Here is a 25,635-nt window from a genome sequence, read left to right as displayed (position 1 = left end):
TTTCAATGGAAACAAATGACTAACATATTCCGTATCACCTATCAGTGTTTGACAAACTGAACTTAACTCAAGGACTTTATTTCCAACATTTCTGTGTGTTATCCTGGGTTAGAGATTTTTTTTCCCCTTGTTGGTTGGAAAGGGAAAAAGAAAAACAAAAAACCTCATACATGGATGAAATGTTAGTACTTTATACAAAATATTTCACAAACATTTAAGTTTTCTCTTAAGTATACAGATATTTCCTAAAACTTAGCTGGAAATATTTAAAGCTCAGGGCATTTTCTAATGGAAACCACAATACTTAATGTTCCAAACTGACTAATATTCAGATGAAAGTGGTTTACTAATTAAAAACAACAATAAAATCAAAGAAAATTGGATCATGGTTTTCAAGTTTTCCTGGTAAAAAGTGATGAATTGTATTTAAAAGAAGGTTGTGTACCCAATAATGTGAATTTTCTATCCAAGTTTAATGTTTTAATTAAAACATTTCCATATCAATAGAAAATGTTCATCAGAAGCAATTAGTTCAATTTAAATAAATCCCTTTCAAACATTAAAGTATTGTGCTTAGTAGGTAAAAATGGCTGATATGTTTCTTTAGTGATACCATAATAGGAATGTAAAAGGGGACTCCATTTAGTTTTTTTATTTAAGATATGTTGCATGGGCACCTGGGTGGCTCAGTTGGTTAAGCGTCTGAGTTTAGCTCAGGTCCCACGACTTGTGGGTTCGAGCCCCACATTGGGCTCTGTGATGACAGCTCAGAGCCTTGAGGCTGCTTCAGATTCTGTGTCTCCTCTTTTTCTGCCCCTTCCCTGCTCACGATCTCTCTCTCTCTCTCTCTCAAAAATAAATAAACATTAAAAAATATAAAAAAAGATGTTGTAAAATGTGTATTACTATCTTCTTCATTACTTCAGGTATCAAGCAAGATGAGTGTTTTATTATTTAAAAAAATTGTTTTCATATCCTATGTATCCAATGTTGGAACACTGAATTCTGTTTATGCCATTGCAGAAGTAGTTACTTTGAAGCCAAAAACTATATAAGGAAAAGGATAGACTTAAAGAAAGAAAAAAACTTTCCAATTCAGTTGTGAAATCTTGGAATATCAGTTGTCATATGTAAATATCTTTTTAATATATTTTTTATTCTTATTAATCTTACTTAGAACTGAAAATTCTCTTATGACTATTTATAATGAAATTATTCATTGATTACTTCATTGTTTTCTAATTTGTGATTTGAGTGATAGTGCATGACAATCAAATGGACAAAATTATTTTATAAATATTTATGAGTTGTTCCAAACTCATGTTCTGGTAACTTCTATTTATTTATTTTCTTCAAATTTTTATTTAAAATCTAGTTGGTTAACATAAGTGTAATATTGGTTTCAGGAGTAGAATTTAGTGATTCATCACTTACATACAGCACCCAGTGCTCATCATAATAAGTTCTCTCCTTAATAAACATCATCCATTTACCTCATCCCCCACCCACCACCCTCCACCAACTCTCAGTTTGTTCTCCATAGTTAAGAGTCTCTTATGGTTTGCCTCCCTCTCTTTTTCCCCTACCTTCCCCTATGTTCATCTGTTCTGCTTCTTAAGTTCCACATACGAGTGAAATCATATAGCATTTGTCTTTTAGACTGATTTATTTTGCTTAGCATAATACACTGTAGTCACATCCACGTTGTTATAAATGGCAAGATTTCATTATTTTTGACAGCTGAGTAGTATTCCATATATCCCCCATGTTTTCTTTATCTATTTATCAGTTGATGGACATCTGGGCTCTTTCCATAATTTGACTACTGTTGATAATGTCACTATAAACATAAGGGCACATTTGCCCCTGCGAAACAGTATTTTTGTAACCTTTGGGTAAATACCTAGGAGTGCAATTGCTGGGTCTCAGGGTAGTTCTATGTTTAACTTTCTGAGGAACTTCCAGACTATTTTCTAGAGTGGTTGTGCCAGTTTGCCTTCACACCAACATTGTAAAAGGGTTCCTCTTTCTCCATATCCTTGCCAACATGTTGTTTCCTGAGTTGTTCATTTTAGCCATTCTAATAGGTGTGAGGTGGTATCTCATAGTGGTTTTGATCTGTATTTCCTGGATGATGAATGATGTAGAGCATCTTTTCATGTGTCTGTTGGTCATCTGGATGTCTTCTTTGGAGAAATGTCTGTTCATGTCTTCTGCTCATTTCTTCACTGGATTATTTGTTTTTTGAGTATGGAGTTTGAGTTCTTTATAGATTTTGGGTACTAACTCTTTATCATGTTTGGCATTTGCAAATATATTATCCCATTCCATGTCTGCCTTTTGGTTTTGTTGATTATTTTCTTTGCCGTGCAGAAGTTTTTAATCTTGATGATGTCCCAATAGTTCATGTTTGCTTTTGTTTCCCTTGCCTCTGGCAACATATCTATTAAGAAGTTTTTCTTGCTGAAGTCAAAGAGGTTGCTGCCTGTGTTTTTCTCCTCTAGGATTTTGATAGTTTCCTGTTTCATGTTTAGATTTTTAATTCATTTTGAATTAATTTTTGTGTATTTTATAAGAAAGTGGTCCAGTTTCATTCTTATAACTTTTAGACTAAAGGGACTCACATAGGTGTCTCAGAATGCTCAGATGGAGATATTTTATTTCTGACACAAGTAGAAAAGCTAAATTTTCTTTTTAAAATATAAATTGATGTTAAGGGTTCTCTCCAATACAATTTTAATAAGTTTGTTTAAATTGGACTCTATATTATTCTGCAGTTCTAAGATCGATTGGTGACCAAGATCAACAAAGTCTCTGGTTACATGGGGCTGATATTCTAAGAACAGGGTTTTGAAATTACTAACAGAAGAAATAGTTTCAAAAACTGGAAAAAGAAATGTGAATATTAAAATAGCATCATGTGCCAGGGTAGGGAGAGCCTATTTTGGATCAGATAATATAGTGCAGTCATTTGAGGAATAAACTTTGACTGATCAATGAAAGATGAGGCTAGCTAACCAGCAGACCATCTGGAGGAATGGCATTTTGAGATCAGCAAATGTTAAGTGTGCAGGCCCTGTGGTTGCAAAGAGTTTCCCATGCTTAAGGAAAAATATATGTCAGTGTGGTTAAAGTTTCAAGTTGCTTCATGTGAGATGGGGGAGGAGAGCAGACAGAGACCAGCGTTTCTGGGCTTTGTAAGGCATGGGTAAGGAGTCCAAATTTATTTTCAAATTTAATGAGAAGCTAAGCATAGTAGGGACATACAGTTTGGAAAAAGAACACTCTGGCTACTGAGTAAAGAACAATTTGTAGGAATGTTTAATAGAAGTAGAAGAGGTTGGGTCTTGGGGAGACCAAGGGGACCTACCTAGTATAAGTAGAGCAAAAATTAAAAAAAAAATCAAGATGCATTTTAGAAGCAGAAGATTTGCCTTTGGGTCGGGCTTCTGCAACTGAGGACAATAGAGTATACAAAGGTGACCATTAAATGTTTAAGCCACTTGGTGCGTGATGGTGCCATTTGATGTAATGATTGAAGAATAGAGGAATAACATACTTGTGGAAAGGACCTCAAAGTTCTAATTTAGATAGATTGATTTTGAGACACTTACTTGAAACCCAGGTGGAGATGTTGAGTAGGTAATTTGGATACATAGGGTAGCATTGTAAAAAGGCAGTAGTAAGGCACGGACAGTAAGAAACTGGCTTTAGTCCCCACTTTGGTGTATTGCTAGGGGGTATCCAACATGCTACCTCCGTTTCTCCTGTCATGGAAGATTTTCTTTCTGACAATGGTGTTTTTGATGTCTGCATGTGGATTCATACTACACTGGTGCTGTACTGACAGCTTCTGCTGCTTGGGTGTGCTTAGTGTAAGCAATGTGTGCCCCCAAACATCCTTTCCTCCACTGCCCTGTATTTAAGAAATGGCAGATTATTCAGTGAGGTGCATCCTCCCTGATACCCCATAAGAAGCATGAACCTTAAACTTTTGTAGACATTTTCCTTCTCAATTGCCTATAAAATCTCACCTAGGACAATACTCAGTCATGTTCCCTCAGAATCTCAGGAATCTCACCAGGACTTTTTGGTGCTCTCTTGCCCTCTCATGATAGCCTCTCCACTCAACAATCACCATTCTTTATCCCAGCTTTGCAAACAGCCTCATGTTGCCCCTCTTTGCCTGGTATTTGATAAACATCCCCTTCAAACAGCAGAAGCAATTCTCCCAGGGCCCCCAACTCTGGAAATAGCAATGCCACATGTCTTGCCTGTCCCATAGAGAGGTTATTATAAAGACAACAACTTACCTAATAAACTGTGCACCTCCAAGAAGGCTACTTGCCCTCTTTATAGGCCTTATACATAGATAATTATAAATGCCACCTATTTTATCACGTCTTGCTCTGAACTTGCAACTTCAAAGATAAATAACAGTGTGTTCTCATTTTTTATTTTGTTTTTATAGTAACTAGGATGTAGAGAAACGATTTTAACACACACTTCACATCAGAATTTTATACAAGTTTGAAATTGAAAGGAAAAATTAGGATTGCAGTTAAGACTTGGGAGTCAACACAATATGGATGATTTTTAAAGCCTGAGAACTTGGTGAGGTCACTTGGGCTACTCGGAAAAGAAAGTGGCCCATGACTAAGTCTCAGGACCCTGGACTCAAATATTTTATAAGGGGAGAGGAACTCACAAATTACATTACATATTACAGACTGATGGAGCAGATGGAAACCTAGAGATTGTGGAATGATAGGATCCCATGAACTGCTTGTCTAAAGAGACATGACAAATTGTCTGTCATGAGGGGATGCTCATAGGAGGTGGATGATATAAAGGTGAGGAAGGATTTTGGCAAGCTTAAAGTTTAGTTTATTGGTTTATTGTTGCAAGGAACTGTTAGGAGATGATAGGATTTCTGAATAAAACTTACTGTGCTTGGCATGACAGGTAAACAAATTAGTTGAAATACATACTATATTGTTATTAGTTTGTGAAGGAAAATAAAGGGAAAGTGATAGATAATGCAGGGAAGAGCTAAAATTTTAAATATAGTGGTCAGGGTAGCTCTTACACTGAAAAGGTGTGGTAGGAAAAATGAGGGAGAGATATCTCAGAGAAGTGCTCCAGAGTAAAGGATTATGAAGTACAAGAGTCTGGCCCACCTCTAGAGCCAAGTAGAATGCATGGAAGCCCATCAGGAATGAGTTGAAGAGGGAAAGTTAGATGGGGAAATGAAGAAGGTGTGTTCGTAGAGTTCCTTCCAGAAGTGTCACTTTGAGGGATAGTAAAGAAATGGGGCACTTGCTGGAAGAAAACACAACATGATAACTATAGGATCTCTTAATAACAATGTAAATAATTTGATTTAAATGAAATATTTTTATAATGAGAGTAAAGACAATTGTTATATAGTGATATTTTCATGTAAGATTCCTGAAATATTTCTTTATTGTTAATCTGTTCCAAGCAGATTCAAGTAAATGTCCTTAAGACTTTTTTTTTTTTTGGTAATCATGACAGCGTAAAATATTTACATCTTCAAGTTCATAATATCAAAGCCCTATTAATAGGAGATGATGAGTTCTGAAGTAAATTTGACACATTATCAGAAACATATCTCCAAATTCATTATGTGAAAAGTGGAGATAAGTCTAAAGTCCTTAAAAAAAATCCCCGCTTTCCACAGTTTGTTATTGACATATCATCTTGTCACATTTGCTCTTTCCCTTGATGGGAAAAAGTGATGGCTTTTTCTTGAAGGTTAGGTGTTGACATTTAATGCAATTCAGCATGCATTTACTGAGCACCTGTTATGTGCTTGTGCTATAAGCACCGTGAAGAATTTCAAATGAAGACCTGACCTTTGGGAAATTATGATATAGTTTAACAGCCAAAGTGGTTGGTAGTGTCATATTACAAATGGAACATTTTTATTGGAGTTTATGTATGAGACCTTAAAATTCTTCAAATATATATTTACATTTTATGCTATATACATAATAAGCCAATAAACTAAGTGAATTCACTTTAACATGAAAAAGCAATATAGTATCTATAAAAATGTATTTTGACATAATGAAGAGACTCAAATTGTTTTTATTTTTTGACAGATACCCAAAGTATTACTTTTGAAGATATCAGCAAGTTTGTTTACAAATCGCCTAATTTAGAGATAGAACGGGCAATAGTTTGTTTATCCAGACTACATAGTTTTCTCACTGGAAGCAGTAGGTAGAATACAATGACCCTTAGAATAGCCTTCCAGGCTGACGTAACCAACATTATCAACAGCATATGTTTTCATATAAGTCACAAAAATAGTATTCACTCAAAACAGCATCACCTGCAAAGAAATTGCAACATTTTGAGTACATTGTGGGACAATTATTAGGATATTTTTCACTTTTGGGGTGCCTAAATGGTTCAGTACGTACAGTGTCTGACTCTTGGTTTTGGCTCAGGTCATGATACCAGGGTGGTGGGATGGAGCCCTGTGTCAGGCTCCACGCTGAGCACAGAGCCTGCTTAAGATTCATTCTCTCTCTCTCTCTCTCTCTCTCTCTCCCTCCCTCCCTCCCTCCCTCCCTCCCTCTCTCTCCCTCCCTCCCTCCCTCTCCCTCTCTCTCCCTCTCCCTCTCCCTCTCTCTCTCCCTCTCTCTCTCCCTCTCTCCCTCTCTCTCTCTCTCTCCCTCTCTCTCTCTCTCCTGCTGCCCCACTTCCCCACTCAAGTTCCCTCTCTCTCAAAAAAAATGCTTTTCACTTTTAATATTCAATCTTTGCTACATTATTGAAATGAAATAGGAATATGACAATTGGGAAATAATCTCAATTCATGACTCCCCCTTTTTCCACTCCCTGTCTCCCACCAAATGTTATATCACTGCTGCTAGATGTGGAAACTTCACTCTTCTGCAGAATTCTAGATGGCTAAAAAAAAAAGATGAGAATGTATAATTTTATCTCAAGTTATATAGTTTAAAAGAATAGGTAATATGGATCTCTATATAAAGTATTTTGATGTCTATGGGATGTTTGGATTTGTTTGCGTTCCCATCACTGTATATCTAAAGTGACTTCACATTTATTTATTTATTTATTTATTTATTTGACCGTTTCATTCATGTTTATTTTTTTTTCTGAAATTTATTGACAAATTGGTTTCCATACAACACCCAGTGCTCATCCCAAAAGGTGCCCTCCTCAATACCCATCACCCACCTTCTCCTCCCTCCCACCCCCCCATCAACCCTCAGTTTGTTCTCAGTTTTTAACAGTCTCTTATGCTTTGGCTCTCTCCCACTCTAACCTCTTTTTTTTTTTTTCCTTCCCCTCCCCCATGGGTTCCTGTTAAGTTTCTCAGGATCCACATAAGAGTGAAACCATATGGTATCTGTCTTTCTCTGTATGGCTTATTTCACTTAGCATCACACTCTCCAGTTCCATCCACGTTGCTACAAAAGGCCATATTTCATTTTTTCTCATTGCCACATAGTACTCCATTGTGTATATTAACCACAATTTCTTTATCCATTCATCAGTTGATGGACATTTAGGCTCTTTCCATAATTTGGCTATTGTTGAGAGTGCTGCTATGAACATTGGGGTACACGTGGCCCTATGCATCAGTGCTCCTGTATCCCTTGGATAAATTCCTAGCAGTGCTATTGCTGGGTCATAGGGTAGGTCTATTTTTAATTTTCTGAGGAACCTCCACACTGCTTTCCAGAGCGGCTGCACCAATTTGCATTCCCACCAACAGTGCAAGAGGGTTCCCGTTTCTCCACATCCTCTCCAGCATCTATAGTCTCCTGATTTGTTCATTTTGGCCACTCTGACTGGCGTGAGGTGATACCTGAGTGTGGTTTTGATTTGTGTTTCCCTGATAAGGAGCGACGCTGAACATCTTTTCATGTGCCTGTTGGCCATCCGGATGTCTTCTTTAGAGAAGTGTCTATTCATGTTTTCTGCCCATTTCTTCACTGGGTTATTTGTTTTTTGGGTGTGGAGTTTGGTGAGCTCTTTATAGATTTTGGATACTAGCCCTTTGTCCGATATGTCATTTGCGAATATCTTTTCCCATTCCGTTGGTTGCCTTTTAGTTTTGTTGGTTGTTTCCTTTGCTGTGCAGAAGCTTTTTATCTTCATAAGGTCCCAGTAATTCACTTTTGCTTTTAATTCCCTTGCCTTTGGGGATGTGTCGAGTAAGAGATTGCTACGGCTGAGGTCAGAGAGGTCTTTTCCTGCTTTCTCCTCTAAGGTTTTGATGGTTTCCTGTCTCACATTTAGGTCCTTTATCCATTTTGAGTTTATTTTTGTGAATGGTGTGAGAAAGAGGTCTAGTTTCAACCTTCTGCATGTTGCTGTCCAGTTCTCCCAGCACCATTTGTTAAAGAGGCTGTCTTTTTTCCATTGGATGTTCTTTCCTGCTTTGTCAAAGATGAGTTGGCCATACGTTTGTGGGTCTAGTTCTGGGGTTTCTATTCTATTCCATTGGTCTATGTGTCTGTTTTGGTGCCAATACCATGCTGTCTTGATGATGACAGCTTTGTAGTAGAGGCTAAAGTCTGGGATTGTGATGCCTCCTGCTTTGGTCTTCTTCTTCAAAATTCCTTTGGCTATTCGGGGCCTTTTGTGGTTCCATATGAATTTTAGGATTGCTTGTTCTAGTTTCAAGAAGAATGCTGGTGCAATTTTGATTGGGATTGCATTGAATGTGTAGATAGCTTTGGGTAGTATTGACATTTCACATTTATTTAAACTGAATTGCCCTTTAGACGAACACATTCTGAGAGCAGCCATTATCGGGCACAAGTCATGAATTTATAAATGTTCTTTCAAATTTGAAAAGCTTAATACAGGGGCGCCTGGGTGGCGCAGTCGGTTGGGCGTCCGACTTCAGCCAGGTCACGATCGCGGTCCGGGAGTTCGAGCCCTGCGTCTGGCTCTGGGCTGATGGCTCAGAGCCTGGAGCCTGTTTCCGATTCTGTGTCTCCCTCTCTCTCTGCCCCTCCCCTGTTCATGCTCTGTCTCTCTCTGTCCCAAAAATAAATAAAACGTTGAAAAAAAAATTAAAGAAAAAGAAAAGCTTAATACACACACACATATATTTTTATACACAAATATATTTTTAATACATTTATTTTCTTTAATTTCCAGCACTACTATATAAAGCTTTATACAAACGTATTTTGGCTTTGACATGTGTGATTTTTACATCACTGGAAGAGTGGGCTAATACTTTAATGTCATTTTCTTATTTAAGACATGGCAGTCTTTTTGTTTCTGATACATTGGCTCTGAACTCTGCTGGCAAGCTTATAAATCAGATCACCAACCATACATAATTTATTTCCGTAGGTAACTGAATGTGCAGTGTAGAATACAAATACATTTTGGACAGTATTTCTGCACATCTTTAATAGGTTTAACAGTTTACAGAATAACTCATGACTTTTCTTGTTTTATTCCTTTTTCTCTCATCAGTCACATGTAATATATAATATAATATAATATAATATAATATAATATAATATAATATAATATAATATAATATATTACCTGCAGCCATGCAAGCTAGATATATACATTGTTTCTTAGATGTGCAACTTCAAAGATATATACCTTTGCCTTACTTCACTTCAGAAATCTTATGGTTTAAATGTCTATTTTGAATTTTTTTGGGTTTGCATTAAAATTGAGAGTAATTTCCTTAATGAAGCATTCTTGTTTTTATTTCCTCCAGAAATAACTGGTTGTATCTAATGTCAAAAAACAAATTCTCTCATGAGAACATCATCTAAAAATGATGAGATATGTTATAATGTTGGACAATATCTGAAATATTCTATAATGTAAAACTGACCTTTTCTGTGTCATGTATCCTATTCTATCCTATGATATGGGTATGGGTATAACATATACTCAACATAAATACTGGAAATAGTATCCTTAATCACAATTGATGTGGATTATGAACAGGAAATAAATATTATAAATGTTTCTCTTACACTTCGCATTCTTTCCTAAGCTCATTTTTTAAAATGTGCTAGCATCTGGGCACCTGAGTGGCTCAGTTGGTTGAGTGCCTGACTTCGAGTCAGGTCATGATCTCACAGTTCGTGGGTTTGGGCCCTGCATTGGGCTCTGTGCTGACAGCTCAGAGCCCGGGGCCTGCTTCGAATTCCGTGTGTGTGTGTGTGTGTGTGTGTGTGTGTGTCTTTCTCTCTCTCTCTAACCCTCCCCTGCTTGCGCTCTGTCACTCTCTGTCTCCAAAATAAATAAAAAACATAATTTTTTTTAATGTACTAACATCAAATTGTGCTTTTTAAAACTTTTGTGCAATTGAAAATGTCAACATAAAAGCATGACATGTAAACGAATCATAGAATATAGCTTGCCCTTTTATTTCTGAGATCTTCATTTACTGGCCTTTTGTTTGGTGTGTCTTGTGGTTACGTATTTCTGTTCTTACTTCTTTTTTATTTTTGAGAGGGAGAGAGACACACACACACACACAGAGTGCGAGTGGGCGAGGGGCAGAGAGAGACAGAGAGACAGAGACAGGGAGACAGACAGATTCCTAAGCAGGCCCCGGGCTGTAAGCTGTCAGCACAGATCCTGAGGCAGGCCTTGAACTCATGAACTGTGAGATCACGACCCGAGCCAAAGTCGGACGCTTAACTGACTGTGGTACCCAGGCACCCCTTCATATTTCTGTTCTTAAAAAAGTAATCATTCTTGTCATTTGGTCTGTCAACATTACATACAAACCCATTCTGTAGTGGGCTCATGGTTAATATTAGCACAACTGACTTGCATATTCGAAGCCCCAAGCACTTTCTTTTAGTAGCATAGAGGCAATCCACGACTCTAATTCAGTAATCAGGGGTAGGAGGGATATAGGCTGCCAAGTATTTTGCTTGTTGTCTATGATCATTTTGGAGAGTTTGGACATGGAAAAAAGTCTCAATGCATATGACCTCTGTCAGGGATTTCTGAATCATTAAATGCTAATTCAACAGTTTTGATAGAGACAATCGTCATACTTGTCGATCTTGAAGATCATTAAATCAACTGAGTTTAAATCACAAGACTGGTTCTGACAGAAAGGAAGGAGTAAAAACTGACAAAGCACAAGGAGGAAGAGTGCTGCCAAATCTTTCATGGTTCTTATTTCCCTACCTCCATCTTAATATTGTACCAGAAGGATAATGTAGATCCAGTGAATCTGCCTGACGTAGGAAATCATCATAGAGAATTGGAGAACAAATGAGAATATGTGTGTTAAGACAGTATACAAAATTTAAAGGAATAGATGAATGTTGACATTTACACATCTAAGTTTTTTTTAATGTTTATTTATTTTTGAGAGAGAGACAGAGTGTGAGCGGCGGAGGGGCAGAGAGAGAGGGAGGCACAGAATCTGAAGAAGGCTTCAGGCTCTGAGCTGTCAGCACAGAGCTCAATGCAAGGCTCAGACTCATGAACTGTGAGATCATGACTCAAGCCGAAGTCAGGTGCTCAACCGACTGAGCCACCCAGGCTCCCCTACATGTCTTTCTTTTTAATTAGACTATTCTTTCAGAACACATAATAGACTGTGCTTTCAGAAAAGCATAATGTTCTAAAATACTGCTTTTTTTGAGACTTTATGCAGTTTGGACAAAAACATAAATTCTTTTGGACTATAAACAAGAGTCATCTCAGAAAAGTTTTATGTATTAATTCCATGCCACTTTTCTGCCACTAGAGATTGCAGTTACATCAAACTATATTATGGTGCAGGACCCCCAATTGCCCATTAATTCAGAGTTGCCTTAATTCCTTAGAATGACTATTTTTCCGTTTTGGCACACTAGATAAATGTGAATATAAAACATATATAGAGAAGCGAAACTTTATAAGATGCAGACCTAGTTTCAGAGAAAGTCATAGTAGTATTCTGAAACAATATTGTACAGTTATCTGGATGTGTTCCATCAGTTTTGGTCTCTTATCATTTGGTTATGCCTGTTAAGGCACATGTGACATATACCCAGTCCTATGCAGATTACCGACAGTTGGATGTGTACCACTAGCAATAATTAGCAATAATTTGTTCCACTATACTGTAACAGTAGACTCATGTATTTAAGTGCTTATGAATGATCAATTATCTACAAACATTACATGGTTCCTGAAATAACGAAAATTTATTTTACTTTATTTTTAAAGTTTATTTTATTTTGAGAGAGAAATTACATGCTCTGAGCAGGAGAGGGGCGGGGCGGGGGGAGAGAATCCCAAGCAGAATCCACACTTTCAGTGCACAGCCCAACATGGGGCTCAATCCCACGAACTGTGAAATCGTGACCTGAGTGGAGATCAAGAGTTGAATGCTTAACTAACTGAGCCATCCAGGTGCCCCTAAAAGTAATTTATTTTAAATTTCTAGGATACTTACCCTGCTTATCAGCACCAGATGTATTCTTTTCTTTTTTTCATTGTTTCCAGTTAAGACAATATGGTAAACATCGAACTGTGGGATTTAAATGTTCAATACTGTAGGCTTTTCATTATGGTAAATTCAAAAATAGGGGAAAAAACCCTCAATTGCTCAGGAATTGTTTGGAAAGATTTAGTAAAGGATATGTCATCCATCTATGTTGTTGATTTTGGCATCTGGAACCACTTGGTGCTTTTGTTGTGATTTCCATGAACACAACCAAATGTAAATATGGATTAGGTTATTCCAAGATATTTAGTAAAATTATATTCTCAATTCTAAAATATTTAGATTCGGGGAATACATTAGTGAATAAATTAAATAAAATCATTGCTTCATGAAGCTTTACATTTTAGGTGAAAGGGGGATAAATAATAAACAATAAGTAAATGAGTAATATGTATATATAGGTTATATATACTTAGGTATATATAGGTTATATATACTTAATAGGTTATATATACTTAGAAGGGGATAAATACTAATGGGAAAACAATAGAAAAAGATAATATGGGTCAGACCTGCCCGGTCAGGGTGAGATGGGTAATAATTTAAAATATAGTGCTCAGGGGTGCCTGGATGACTCAGTTGGTCAGGTGTCTGACTTCAGCTCAGGTCATGATCTTGTGGTTTGTGGGTTTGAGCCCTGAATTAGGCTCAGTGCTGACAGCTCAGAGTGTGGAGCCTGCTTTGGATTCTGTGTCTCCCTCTCTTTCTGCCCCTTCCCCAGTTGTGCTCTCTTTTTCATTCTTGAACATAGATAAACATTAATTTTTTTTAATATAGTGGTAGAGTCTGACTGACACAGTGATATCTGAGCAGAGATCAAGGATGCACCTGGGTGAGCACTGGGGATATTTGGTGGAAGTAATTTCTAGAGTAATGGAGCCAATAGTCCAAATGTTCTGAGGATCCATACTTTCATTCCTGGAATTACTTCAAGAAAAGATTTGTTTGTTTATAAAACATTGAAAGTTAAATCCACTCAGTCATTTAAAAGTAGACAAAAGCAAGAGTTATTATTTGCAAATTTTCCAGGTAGTTTGGTATAAAATGAAGAAAAAGCCATTGAAAAAGTTGTCTTCCAAAGATAATCTTTTCAAGATTTTCATTTAAACTTAATATTTAGTTTTTTCATTCTTCATTGTTATCAAATCTACTTTGTTGTTGTTGTTGTTGTTGTTGTTACTGAAAACAAACTGATGTGGTCAGTGTTTCCTGTGGGTGATATGCAATTAAGATGAAATTTAACATATGGAGGAACATGCAAATAGTTTTGTGTTTCCATATTAGTATTGGTATGTGTTCTGTGAACCATACTCAAAATTCCCAATGTCTAGTTCAGTTCAAATGCTAGAAGAAATATTGCACAATATATAAATTATTCAATGTGTTAGATTTGTAACTGCTTTATTTAATAGTTAAATTCACTTTATGGTTTTTATTTCAATTAGAGGACTGTGATCAATGATTTTAATTTAGAAATTATAGATTAGAATAGAATTAGACTTTAGTGGCATATGCAATTGCCTTTACCTACTTAAAGACACCCAGTTAGAAGGAGAGTTAAGCTTATTCCAAAGGTCCAAAGGTTATGTTAGGATAAAAAGATAATAATGTGACACATTTCTGTTGAAATGAGCACAATTATTCAAAACTGTAAAACTATGGGAGGATTTGTGTCAAGTAGGATTAACTGATAATGTGAAGTACGACTTTGGAGAACTGCATTAGGATGTTGCAGCAGACATTCAAACAAGCATCAGAAAGTGGTTAGTCTAAATGTTCTAAGTGCTTTTTTTAAGACTTTATTCATCAAAGATTTAAAAAGTGCTAACACTCTAACTTTGTACTAGACTTTGTTGTCTCTGCCCCCAATCAATAATAAGACATGCAGACGAATACTTATGTGATTTTGAGATAATTGCTCATATAATAGAGTCAGTACAAAATATTGTGTGATCACAAAGAAAGATAAGTTTCACAGAATAATGACATTTGAGCTGAATCTTAAAGGATAATAATTCACCAAGCTGCTTGGGCAAGAGCAGAATTCAGAAAGAAGAAAAAATAGCAGACAAACTAGATTTGAAACTAAAGATTTTAATAAGAAGTGAGGGACGCTATATCATAATAAAGGGGTCTATCAAATAAGATCTGACAATTTTACAGGCAGTTGGGTGGCTCAGTCAGTTGAGTGTCTGACTTAGGCTTAGGTCATGATCTTATGGTTCATGAATTTGAACCCTGCATTAGGCTGTCTGCTGTCAGTGCAGAGCCTGCTCTGAATCCTCTATCCCCCTTTCTCTCTGCCACACCCCTATCCCTCTCTCTCTCTCAAAAAAAAAAAAAAAACAAGAAAAAAAAACAATGGCACAACAACAAAAACACAATTGTAAATATTTATGCCCCTAACCTGGAAAACCTAAATATATAAATCAATTAATAACAAACTAAAAAAACTCATTGATAATAATACAATAATAGTAAGGGACTTTAAACCCCACTTACAACAATGGACAGATCATCTAAGTAGACTGTCACAAGGAAATAGTGGCTTTGAATGACACCCTGGATCAGATGGACTTAACATATATATTCAAAACGTTTCATCCTAAATCAGCAGATTTACACATTCTTTTTGAGTGTACATGAAACATTCTCCAGTACATATCACATACTGGGTCACAAACCAGGCCTCAACTAGCACAAAAACATTCAGATCATACCATGCCTATTTTCAGACCACAACGCTATGAAATTTGAAGTTAACCACAAGAAAACATTTGGAAAGCCCACAAATACATGGAATCCTACTAAAGAATGAATGGGTTAACCTGGAAATTAAAGAATAAATAAAAAGATTCATGGGAGCAAATGAAAATGAAAACATGACAGACCAAAACATTTGGGATGCAGCAAAGGTGGTCATAAGAGGGAAGTATGTAGCAATACAGGTGTTCTAAAAGAAGCAAGAAAAATCTCATATACACAACCTAACCTTACAGCAAAAGGAGCTGGAAAAGAACAGCAAACAAAGCCTAAAACCAGCAGAAGAAGGGAAATAATAAAGATGAGGCCAAAAATGAATGATATAGAATTTAAAAAAGAAAGTAGAACAGATTGGTGAAACCAGGAGTTGGTTCTTTGAAAGAATTACGAAAACTGATAAACTGCTAGCCAGACTGATCAAAAATAAAAAGAGAAAAGACCCAAATAAATGAAATCACAAATGAAAGAGAAAAGGTCAAAACTAACACTGCAGAAATAGAATTAGAATATTATGAGCAATTATATGCTGACAGATTGGGCAATCTGGAAAAAAATGGATAAATTCCTACAAACATATAAACTACTGAAACTAAAACAGGAAAAAAAAAAAGAGAAAATTTGAACAGACCCATAACCAGCAAAGAAAATGAATCAGTAATAAAAAAAAAAAAAATTCCCAACAAACAAGAGTTCAGGGCTGGATGTCTTTCCAGGGGAATTCTATCAAATATTTAAAGAAGAATTAGGGGCGCCTGGGTGGCGCAGTCGGTTAAGCGTCCGACTTCAGCCAGGTCACGATCTCGCAGTCCGTGAGTTCGAGCCCCGCGTCGGGCTCTGGGCTGATGGCTCAGAGCCTGGAGCCTGTTTCCCATTCTGTGTCTCCCTCTCTCTCTGCCCCTCCCCCGTTCATGCTCTGTCTCTCTCTGTCCCAAAAATAAATAAACTTTGTAAAAAAAAAAATAAAATTTGAAAAAAAAATAAAGAAGAATTAGTATCTATTCTTCTGAAACTGTTTCAAAAGATAGAAATGGAAGGAAAAATTCCAAATTCCTTCTATAAGACCAAAATTACCCTGATTCTAAAAAGACAACCATTAAAAAGGAGAATTAAAGGCCAATTTCCCCAATGAACATGGATGCAAAAATTCTCAACAAGATATTAGCAAATTGAATCTAACAATATATTAAAAGAATTATTCTCCACTATCAAGTGGGATTTATTCGTGGGCTGCAGGGGATGATTCAATATCCACAAATCAATCAATGCAATACATCACATTAATATTAAAAAAGGATAACCATATCAGTCTCTTAATAGATGAGGAAGAAGCATTTGACAAAATACAATATCCTTTCCTGATAAGAACACTGAAGAAAGTAGGGATAGAGGGAACATACTTCAACATCATAAAGGCCATATTTGAAAGACTCACATCTAATATCCTCACTGGGGAAAAACTGAGACCTTTACCCCTAAGTTGAAGAACATGAGAGAAATGGGATGCTGGAGTAGCTCAGTTGGTTAAGCATCCAACTCTTGATTTCAGCTCAGGTCATGATCTCACGGTGTGTGCGTTCAACTCCTGGGTCAGGCTTCATGCCGACAATGCAGAGCCTGCTTAGGATTCTCTCTCTCCTCTCCTTCTGGCCCTCCCTCTACTCACATATTCATTCTCTCTCTCTCTCTCTCTCTCTCTCTCTCTCTCTCTCTCTCTCTCATGCACACACACACCACACACAATAGGTATTTAAAATATTTTTAAAAAGAATACAACAGGGATGTCCACTTTCACCACTGTTGTTCAACATAGTACTGGAACTCCTAGCCTTAGCAATCAGATAACAAAAATAAATAAAAGACATTTAAATCAGCAAGAAAAAAGTCAAACTTTAGCTCTTTGCAGACACATGATATTCAGTGTATAAAAACTCAAAGACTCCACCAAAAAATTGGTAGAACTGATGCATGAATTCAGTAAAGTCACAGGATACAAAATCAACATACAGAAATCTGTTGCATTTATATACACCAATAATGAAAGAGAAATCGAGGAATTAATTCCACTCACAATTGCACCAAAACTTATAAGATACCTAAGAATAAACCTAACAAAAGAGGTAAAAGATCTTACTATGAAAACTATAGAACACTTATGAAAGAAATTGAAGAAGACATAAATGGAAAAACATTCAACAGTCACGAATTAGAAGAAGAAATATTATTAAAATTTTAGTAATACCCAAAGCAATCTTCACATTTAAAGAAATTCCTTTCAAAATAGTACCAGCATTCTCCACAGAGCTAGAACAAATGATTTTAAAATTTGTATGGAACCAGAAAAGACCTTGAATATCCAAAGTAATGTTGAAAAAGAAAAACGAAGTAAGATGCATCAAGATTCTGGATTTCAAAGCTGTAATCATCAAGACAGTATGTTAGGTACAAAAACAGACACACAGATCAATGGAACAGACTATAAGACCCAGAAATGGTCCCACGACTGTATAGTCAACTAATCTTCAAAAAAGTGGAAAGAATATCCAATGGAAAAAAGTATTTTCAATAAATGGTGTTGGGAAAACTGGACAACGATGTGCAGAATGAAACTGGACCATGTTCGTATACCATACACAAAATTAAATTTAAAATGGTTGACAGACCTATATGTGAGACAGGAAACCAACAAAATCCTAGAGGGGAAAACAGGCAGCTCCTCTCTGACCTCAGCTACAACAACTTACTTGACATGTCTCCGAAGGCAAGGGAAATAAAAGCAAAAATTAACTATTGTGACTTCATCAAGATGAAAATCTTCTGCACAGTGAAGGAAACAATCAGCAAAACTAAAAGGCAAACAATGGAATAGAAGATATTTGCAAATAACATATCTGATAAAGGGTTAGTATCAAAAATCTATAAAGAACTTATCAAACTCAACACCCAAAAAATAACCCAGTTAAGAAATGGAAAGAAGACATGAACAGCCATTTGTCCAAAGACATACAAATGGCTAATGGACACATGAAAAGATGCCCGGCATCACTCATCATCAGGGAAATACAAATCAAAACCACAATGTGATACAACCTCACACTGGTCAGAATGGCTAAAATTAATAACTCAGAAAATGACAGATGGTGAGGATTCAGAGAAAGGGAAACCTCTTACACTGCTGGTTGGAACACAAACTGGTGCAGCCACTCTGGACAACAGTGTAGATGTTCCTCAGAAAGTTAAACACAGTACTACCCTATGACCCAGCAATTGTACTATTAGGTATTTATCCAAAGGATACACAAGTACTGATTCAAAGTGGCACATACACCCTGATGTGTATAGCAGCATTATCTACAATAGACAAATTATAGAAAGAGCCCAAGCATCCACTGAATGAGGAATGGATAAAGAAGTGGTATATGTGTGTGCGTGTATATGTGTACACATATACATACAATACATACATACAATACATACACATGTGTGTATATACACACAATGGAATACTATTCAGCCATCAAAAAGAATGAAATCTTGCCATTTGCAACAACATGGATGGAGCTAGAGTGTATTATGCTAAGCAAAATAACTCAGAGAGGGGCGCCTGGGTGGCGCAGTCGGTTAAGCGTCCGACTTCAGCCAGGTCACGATCTCGCGGTCTGTGAGTTCGAGCCCCGCGTCAGGCTCTGGGCTGATGGCTCAGAGCCTGGAGCCTGTTTCTGATTCTGTGTCTCCCTCTCTCTCTGCCCCTCCCCCGTTCATGCTCTGTCTCTCTCTGTCCCAAAAATAAATAAACGTTGAAAAAAAAAAATTAAAAAAAAATAACTCAGAGAAAGACAAATGCCATGTGACTTCACTAATATGCAGAATTTAAGAAACAGAACGGATGAACAGAGGGGGGGAAGAGGAGGTAAATTATAAGTGAGACTCTTAACTATACAGAGTAAACTGAGGGTTGATGGACACAGGTGGGTGGGGGATGGGCTAAAGGGGCAGTAAGAAGGGCACTTGCATCTGAGTGGCTCGGTTGAGCATTGGATTTCGGTTCAGGTCATGATCTCATGGCTCATGAGTGTGAGCCCCACATCCAGGTCTTTGCTGTCAGCTCAGAACCTGCTTTGGAATCCCCATGTCCTGTCTGCCCCTCCCCCACTAATACACACACTCTCTCTCTGTCCCTCTGTCTCTCTCTCTCTCTCAAAATTAAATCAACCTTAAAAAAAACAAATCAGAAGGGCACTTGTGATGAGACTGGATGTTGTATGTAGTGATGAATTATTCATTTCTATTCCTGAAACCAATACTACCCTATATATTAACTAACCTGAGTTTAAATAAAACTTGGAAGGCAAAAAACAAAACAAAAGTCTGTTATCCTGGTCTTCATCTTAATTGTATACGTTTTTCTCCAAATATTTAGGCCCTGAATATATGATTTTTTTATACATATACAATGTTTCTATCTCTTGAGGTACGTATTGAACGAAATAAAAGAAATTCTGATAATGAAAAAAGAAAATATAGCATAAACAAAAAAACAAAAGAATAAAATGCTAGGGATGTTTGGGGAGAAGACAGAAGCAGATAAATGAGTTAAAAGAACGATGGAGTGGCGCAAATCAGTGGTTTTTGAACTTTGGTCACATAGGTGGGACACATTTGTGTTCACGCATTCACTGTTGTATTTCCAGTTCGAGAGTGCTAGTGCTAATTCTTCTGTTTTTGTTGTTACTCAAAAAAGCATACAAGAATTTTATAGGAAGGAAATCACTTTAAAAATTTGGCATGTTCAGGTGTTAGTAGTAAAAAATGACAGCGTATTACACAATCATATCTGCACCATGTCTCTCAATAGCTGGGTCATTGCATCACATCTCTTAATAGTAATTGAGTCAAAATGAAGAAAAAAAAGTTTAGCAATATTCATGGGTTCATTCAACAGAATTTATCAAGTGCCTACTGTGTATTAGGTATTGTTCCAAACATTAAAGACAGAAATACACTTTTAAATTTTTTTTTTTAACGTTTATTTATTTTTGAGACAGAGAGAGACAGAGCATGAACAGGGGAGGGGCAGAGAGAGAGGGAGACACAGAATCTGAAACAGGCTCCAGGCTCTGAGCTGTCAGCACAGAGCCCGATGCGGGGCTCGAACTCACAGACCGTGAGATCATGACCTGAGCCGAAGTCGGATGCTTACCCGACCGAGCCACCCAGGCGCCCAGAAATACACTTTTAAAGGGAGATTAAATTCCTGTTGAAAATTGAAATTGAAAAAGATAAGAAAAATGAACTTTTCCATCCTATGTTTCTTTCTCCCAGTATGATGTACTGCTCCATATTGGGCTTGTAAAACTTACAAGTATCCTCCAAAGTCAGAATATCTAAATATCTTGAAATATCAGTTTCAGATATAAATATTCTCATTTATCCATCTTTTCTCTTAGGCTATTTTTCTCATAGACGATTTGACGGCTTTTTAAAATCTCTTGATACCTGACTGAATATGCTGGTTTTCTTCCCTGGGATTTCCTATCTCTGTGGTCATACAATATTACTTGCCTAATTTTGTATTATGGTTTTATCCTCAAAGAGCTGTTCATTTTATCCAAATTTAAATCTAGGATAGTTACTTCCTTTGCACTCCTTCTATATTATTGGGGACAAAATTACAAACTCAATGTAGTTATGCTTGATTGTACTCTTATTGTGACTAATACTTCCAGCATTTTCCTGCTCTTGCTTTAGTTCAGGTTTTTTATCTAAGTAATGAAGAAGCATATTTAATAACAAAATATTTTTGAAAATTGTTCTGTTAGGCAAAGTCCTGAACAGTATGGGAGAGAGGCAGAGGCAGAAACGGGGAGAGAGAGAATAATTTTCTAATCTAAAGTTTCTTATACAGTGTGATAAATGTTATAGCCAAAGGACAGAGAGGATATTGTGGCGACTCTGAAAAGAAGCAGCAACACAGCCTAGAGGATTTCTGGAAATATTTCCTTGTTATAATAATGCTTAACCTAATTCTCTAAAAGCAAACCATTGTAAAAAAGAGAGGAAATGCAGAAGGCATTCCAGGAAGAGGAAAAAGCATGTTCAGAGGCTTAGCTGTGATAAAGCACGTGTCTCCATGAAAGTACAAGAAATTTATTCTAGCAAAAATAAGGTAAGAAGGGGAACAAATTGAGAAATGGAGATTTAGTGGATAAATAAGATTCCAATCCTGCAGAACTCTGGATGTTTACGTTTAAGGGTGAACTATTCTGTATCTATTTGAGTACTGCTGAAGATTTTAAGCAACAGATTGATGTGACAGGTTAGATTTTTTTAGCAAGAATACTATATTAACAAAACATTAAGATAAAGTGAAGAGAATTTTGTCTGGAGATAGTGAAATGAGTTTGGAAGTATTGTAATAATTTTGGTTATATTTGTTGAAGGTATGCTCTAAATTCTGATAGTTTAGAAGGAAAATATTTAGAAAATAATGGTAAATAAAAAAAATTGGTGATAAATTGAAAGTAAGTTGACATGAAGATTTTGGAGTGATTCCCAAACTGCTGGATTGAAAAGCAGCATAGAGGTTGGCTTCCTTCACCCAGTTAGGCTGGATTAGGAGCAGCAAGTTTAAGGTCCAAGTGGCCAGGTGATCTGCAATATTTCCTTCAGCAGCTGTAGTTCCACTTCTTTCGAATTTTCTAAACAATGAAAAGTGCCCAGCTCTATGTATATTTCTGTTTAAATGTGTACATAATGTTTCACATTGTTCTAGAAGTTTCTGATTAATGAAATAAAACATACAATTTAAGCAGTTTTTTTTTTTAAATTTCTTTTTAATGTTTATTTTTTGAGAGACAGAGACAGAGTGTGAGTGAGGGAGGGGCAGAGAGAGAGAAGGAGACACAGAATCCAAAGCAGGCTCCAGGCTCTGAGCTGTCAGCACAGAGCCCAGTGCAGGGCTCGAACTCACAAACTGCAAGATCATGACCTGAGCCAAAGTTGGACACTTAACTGATGGAGACACCAGGCACCCTTAAGTAGTATTTTTTTTTTATTTAAAAGGAAGAGAAGCATAAATCCAGGTGATTAGAAGAATTAAGAACACTTAGAATTAATAAGATACAGCAAATAACTAGACATAAGATAAACAAAATTCATTAGGTGCAACAAGCAATTAAAAGATGTTATTGGCAGGGTTGGGGGGGGGGCGGTTCCTGGATGGCACAGCTGGTTTAGTGTCTGACTCTTGATTTCGGCTCAGGTCATAACCTCAGGATCCTGAGATGGAGTCTTACATTGGGTTCTGCACTGAGTGTCAAGTTGGCTTGGGATTCTCTCCCTGCCTCCCCCTCCCCCCGCTCCACCACGCTCACACTCTCTCTCACTCGAAATAAATGAATAAACATTTTAAAAAAATTATGAGGGCAGGGGCGCCTGGGTGCCTCAGTAGGTTAAGCATCTGACTTCAGCTCAGGTCATGACCTTGCAGTTCGTGAGTTTCAGCCCCACTCTGGGCTCTGTGCAGACAGCTCAGAGCCTGGAGCTTGCTTCAGATTCTGTGTCTCCCTCTCTCTCTGCCCCTCCCCTGATTGTGCGCTCGCGCTCTCTCTCTCTCTCTCTCTCTCTCTCTCTCTCTCTCTCTCTCTCAAAGATAAATAAACATTAAAAATAAAAAAAAAATTTGAGGGCAAAATAGCAAACTCTTTACATGTAAAATGAAGAAGGGTTATCCTAAAAATCAATGTGAAGGAGCTGTAAGGAAAAGTACCTAACTTCATGGACAATAGAGATAACTGCATCCGATTGATATTTTTGTTTCTATTCTAAATGGTTTTTGATTCTGCTATAGGAGTTGTTAAGTATTTTTAACTATGGGCTGGTTAAATTCTCTCCAACTGAGCGTACTTAAATTCCAACTAGTACTCTAACAATTATTTTTCAGAAACTGGACAAAAATTTTGGAACAAAAGTACAGGTGGAAACAACTAAAACTTTTCCCCAAAAGTATAATAATGAGATTGGATATTTGTACCAGTCATGAACATAGAAATATAAAGAGATGCAATCATTAATCAATGTTGTAGGGACACATGAAAACAAATGTGATCAATGAAACAAAGTAAAATTTGTAGTATATATTGGATGACAAAAGTTTGATAAAGCAAACATCTCCGTAAGAAACTGGAGAGTAGAGTGTTTTGGGATGGTACTGGGAAACTTGACAGCTGTATGAGAAAAAAATTCAATCATTTCTCCTCCCACTTTGTACCAAAATATATCTCAAATGGATGAAAGATTTAAATGCCTAAAATGGGAGCAAAAATATATTGTGGGAGGTACACATGAAGGTTCATTTAATTTCTGAATAGAAATGGCTTTCTAAGCATGAATGCAATTTAGAATATCAAAATGAAATCATACAGACATAACTTCATATTTTTTTAGAAAAAGACATTAAAAGCAAAAGCCAAAGTGATGGGAATACAAGATTTAATGTCATTAATATCAAAACAATTTATCATAATTGATAACAATAATATGCTTCAAAGCTTGACTGTGTGAGTTTTAAACCAAACTCTATCAGCATTTAAATTTGGAATGGATGGTGAACAAAATGTCCCCAAGGCTAGTGGTCTTTTTTTTTCACAAAGCCACCTCTGCCCCTGAGGTCTAAGTGACAGTTCTGTGTCACTTAGCAAGAATGAGGTGAAGAGGAGGAACTGAGGAATTGCCCCTTGTGTGAGGTCAGTACACTGACACTCTAAGGCAAGATTGGATGAAAAGTGAGACAGAATTCTAACACCTCCCTTCCTATTTTTCTTCTCCTGCCCTCAAACCTGGCTGTCCCACCATTACCACACGGAGGGATTCAAGGCACAATCCACATATTACATTGTTGGAGAAAACTTTTTTAAAAATTCTCTTTCCATCTTTCCTTCCATACTGCCTCTGGGGTCGACCTTACGGGACAGAACCGAAACAAAGTGAGCTCTTTTTTTTTTTTTAATTTTTTAACGTTTATTTATTTTTGAGAGACAGAGAGAAACCTAGCACAGTTCAAGGAGGGGCAGAGAGAGAGGGACACAGAATCTGAAGCAGGCTTTGGGCTCTGAGCTGTCAGCACAGAGCCCCATGCGGGGCTTGAACCCATGAACTGCGAGATCATGACCTGAGCCGACGTTGGAAGCTTAACCTACTGAGCCACCCAGGTGCCCCTTGAAATAGAATGAGTTCTTGATCTTTTTGCTTGGTGACAATTATCTGGAAATGTGGTTCTATTTACCATATGGTTATGCTAGTGACTCCTGTATCCAACTATGTATTTGATAGATCCACTTGGATTTCTGATAAGCAATGTAAATTTCAATTGTCTAAAACTCCCACTATTTCCTCCCAGATCTCCACTTCTGATGGCCTTCTCCATCTCAGTTAGGGGCACTCCATCTCACAGTTGACCAAAATTTTGACGTCATATTTGATTCTTTCCTTTCTCACAAATTTCTTTGACTCTGAGCAAATTTAAATCAGAAGACAACCTATCAACCTCTCCCTCCATCAGCTCTATTCCTAGACTCTGACAGCAGCTATCACTTAATAATTCAAGCAACCTAGTCCTATAGCAACCCTACTCTATTCAACACATCAGCTCAGTCTTTATAAAATGCAAATCAGACCTGACATTCCACTACTGTTTTTACATTCCAATGGCTTCACACTTAAAAGGGAATGAAGTTTCAAGACTGTACAATAACTCTACAAAATTCTATACACCCTGGCTGATTACTAATCCTCCATTGCCATCTATAACCACTGCCTTTCTCAGTCATTACACCCCAGCCATAGAGCTCTGTTCAAGGTTCCATGTATTGCCACATGTCAGAAGACTACATGGCACATGTCTTCACTTCCTTCAAAACTCAGCTACTGTGGGTCATTATCAGAGATCTAACTGTGTCACTCTCTATCTTGCATACACTAGTTACTTTATTTAGTAATGCTGATAATTACCTGGCATACTAAATATTTATTCATTCATGTGTTTATTATTTTTCTTTTCCAACCAGAATGGAACGTCCTTGAGGATTATATCTTTGGTTTCTTTCCTTCCCTTCCTTTTCTTTCTTTCTTTCTTTCTTTCTTTCTTTCTTTCTTTCTTTCTTTCTTTCTTTCTTTCCTTCCTTCCTTCCTTCCTTCCTTCCTTCCTTCCTTCCTTCCTTCGTTCCTTTCTTCCTTTCTTCCTTCCTTCCTTCCTTCCTTCCTTCCTTCCTTCCCTCCCTCCCTCCCTCCCTCCCTCCCTCCCTCCCTCCTTCCTTCCTTCCTTCCTTCCTTCCTTCCTTCCTTCTTTTCTTGATCCCTACCTCCAC

The 25,635-nt window shown here is 37.0% G+C and overlaps 1 protein-coding gene across 1 annotated transcript in view; it reads left to right on the top strand.

The window, feature by feature from the left end:
- Positions 1-25,635, top strand: part of CSMD3 (CUB and Sushi multiple domains 3) — a 1,274,540-nt gene that overhangs the window by 428,945 nt on the left and 819,960 nt on the right. The gene's annotated exons all lie outside the window — the stretch shown is intronic.

Source organism: Prionailurus bengalensis, chromosome F2, assembly GCF_016509475.1.
Source record: "Prionailurus bengalensis isolate Pbe53 chromosome F2, Fcat_Pben_1.1_paternal_pri, whole genome shotgun sequence".
Classification (NCBI taxonomy): Eukaryota; Metazoa; Chordata; class Mammalia; order Carnivora; family Felidae; genus Prionailurus; species Prionailurus bengalensis.
This window is presented reverse-complemented; position numbering and strand designations above follow the sequence as displayed.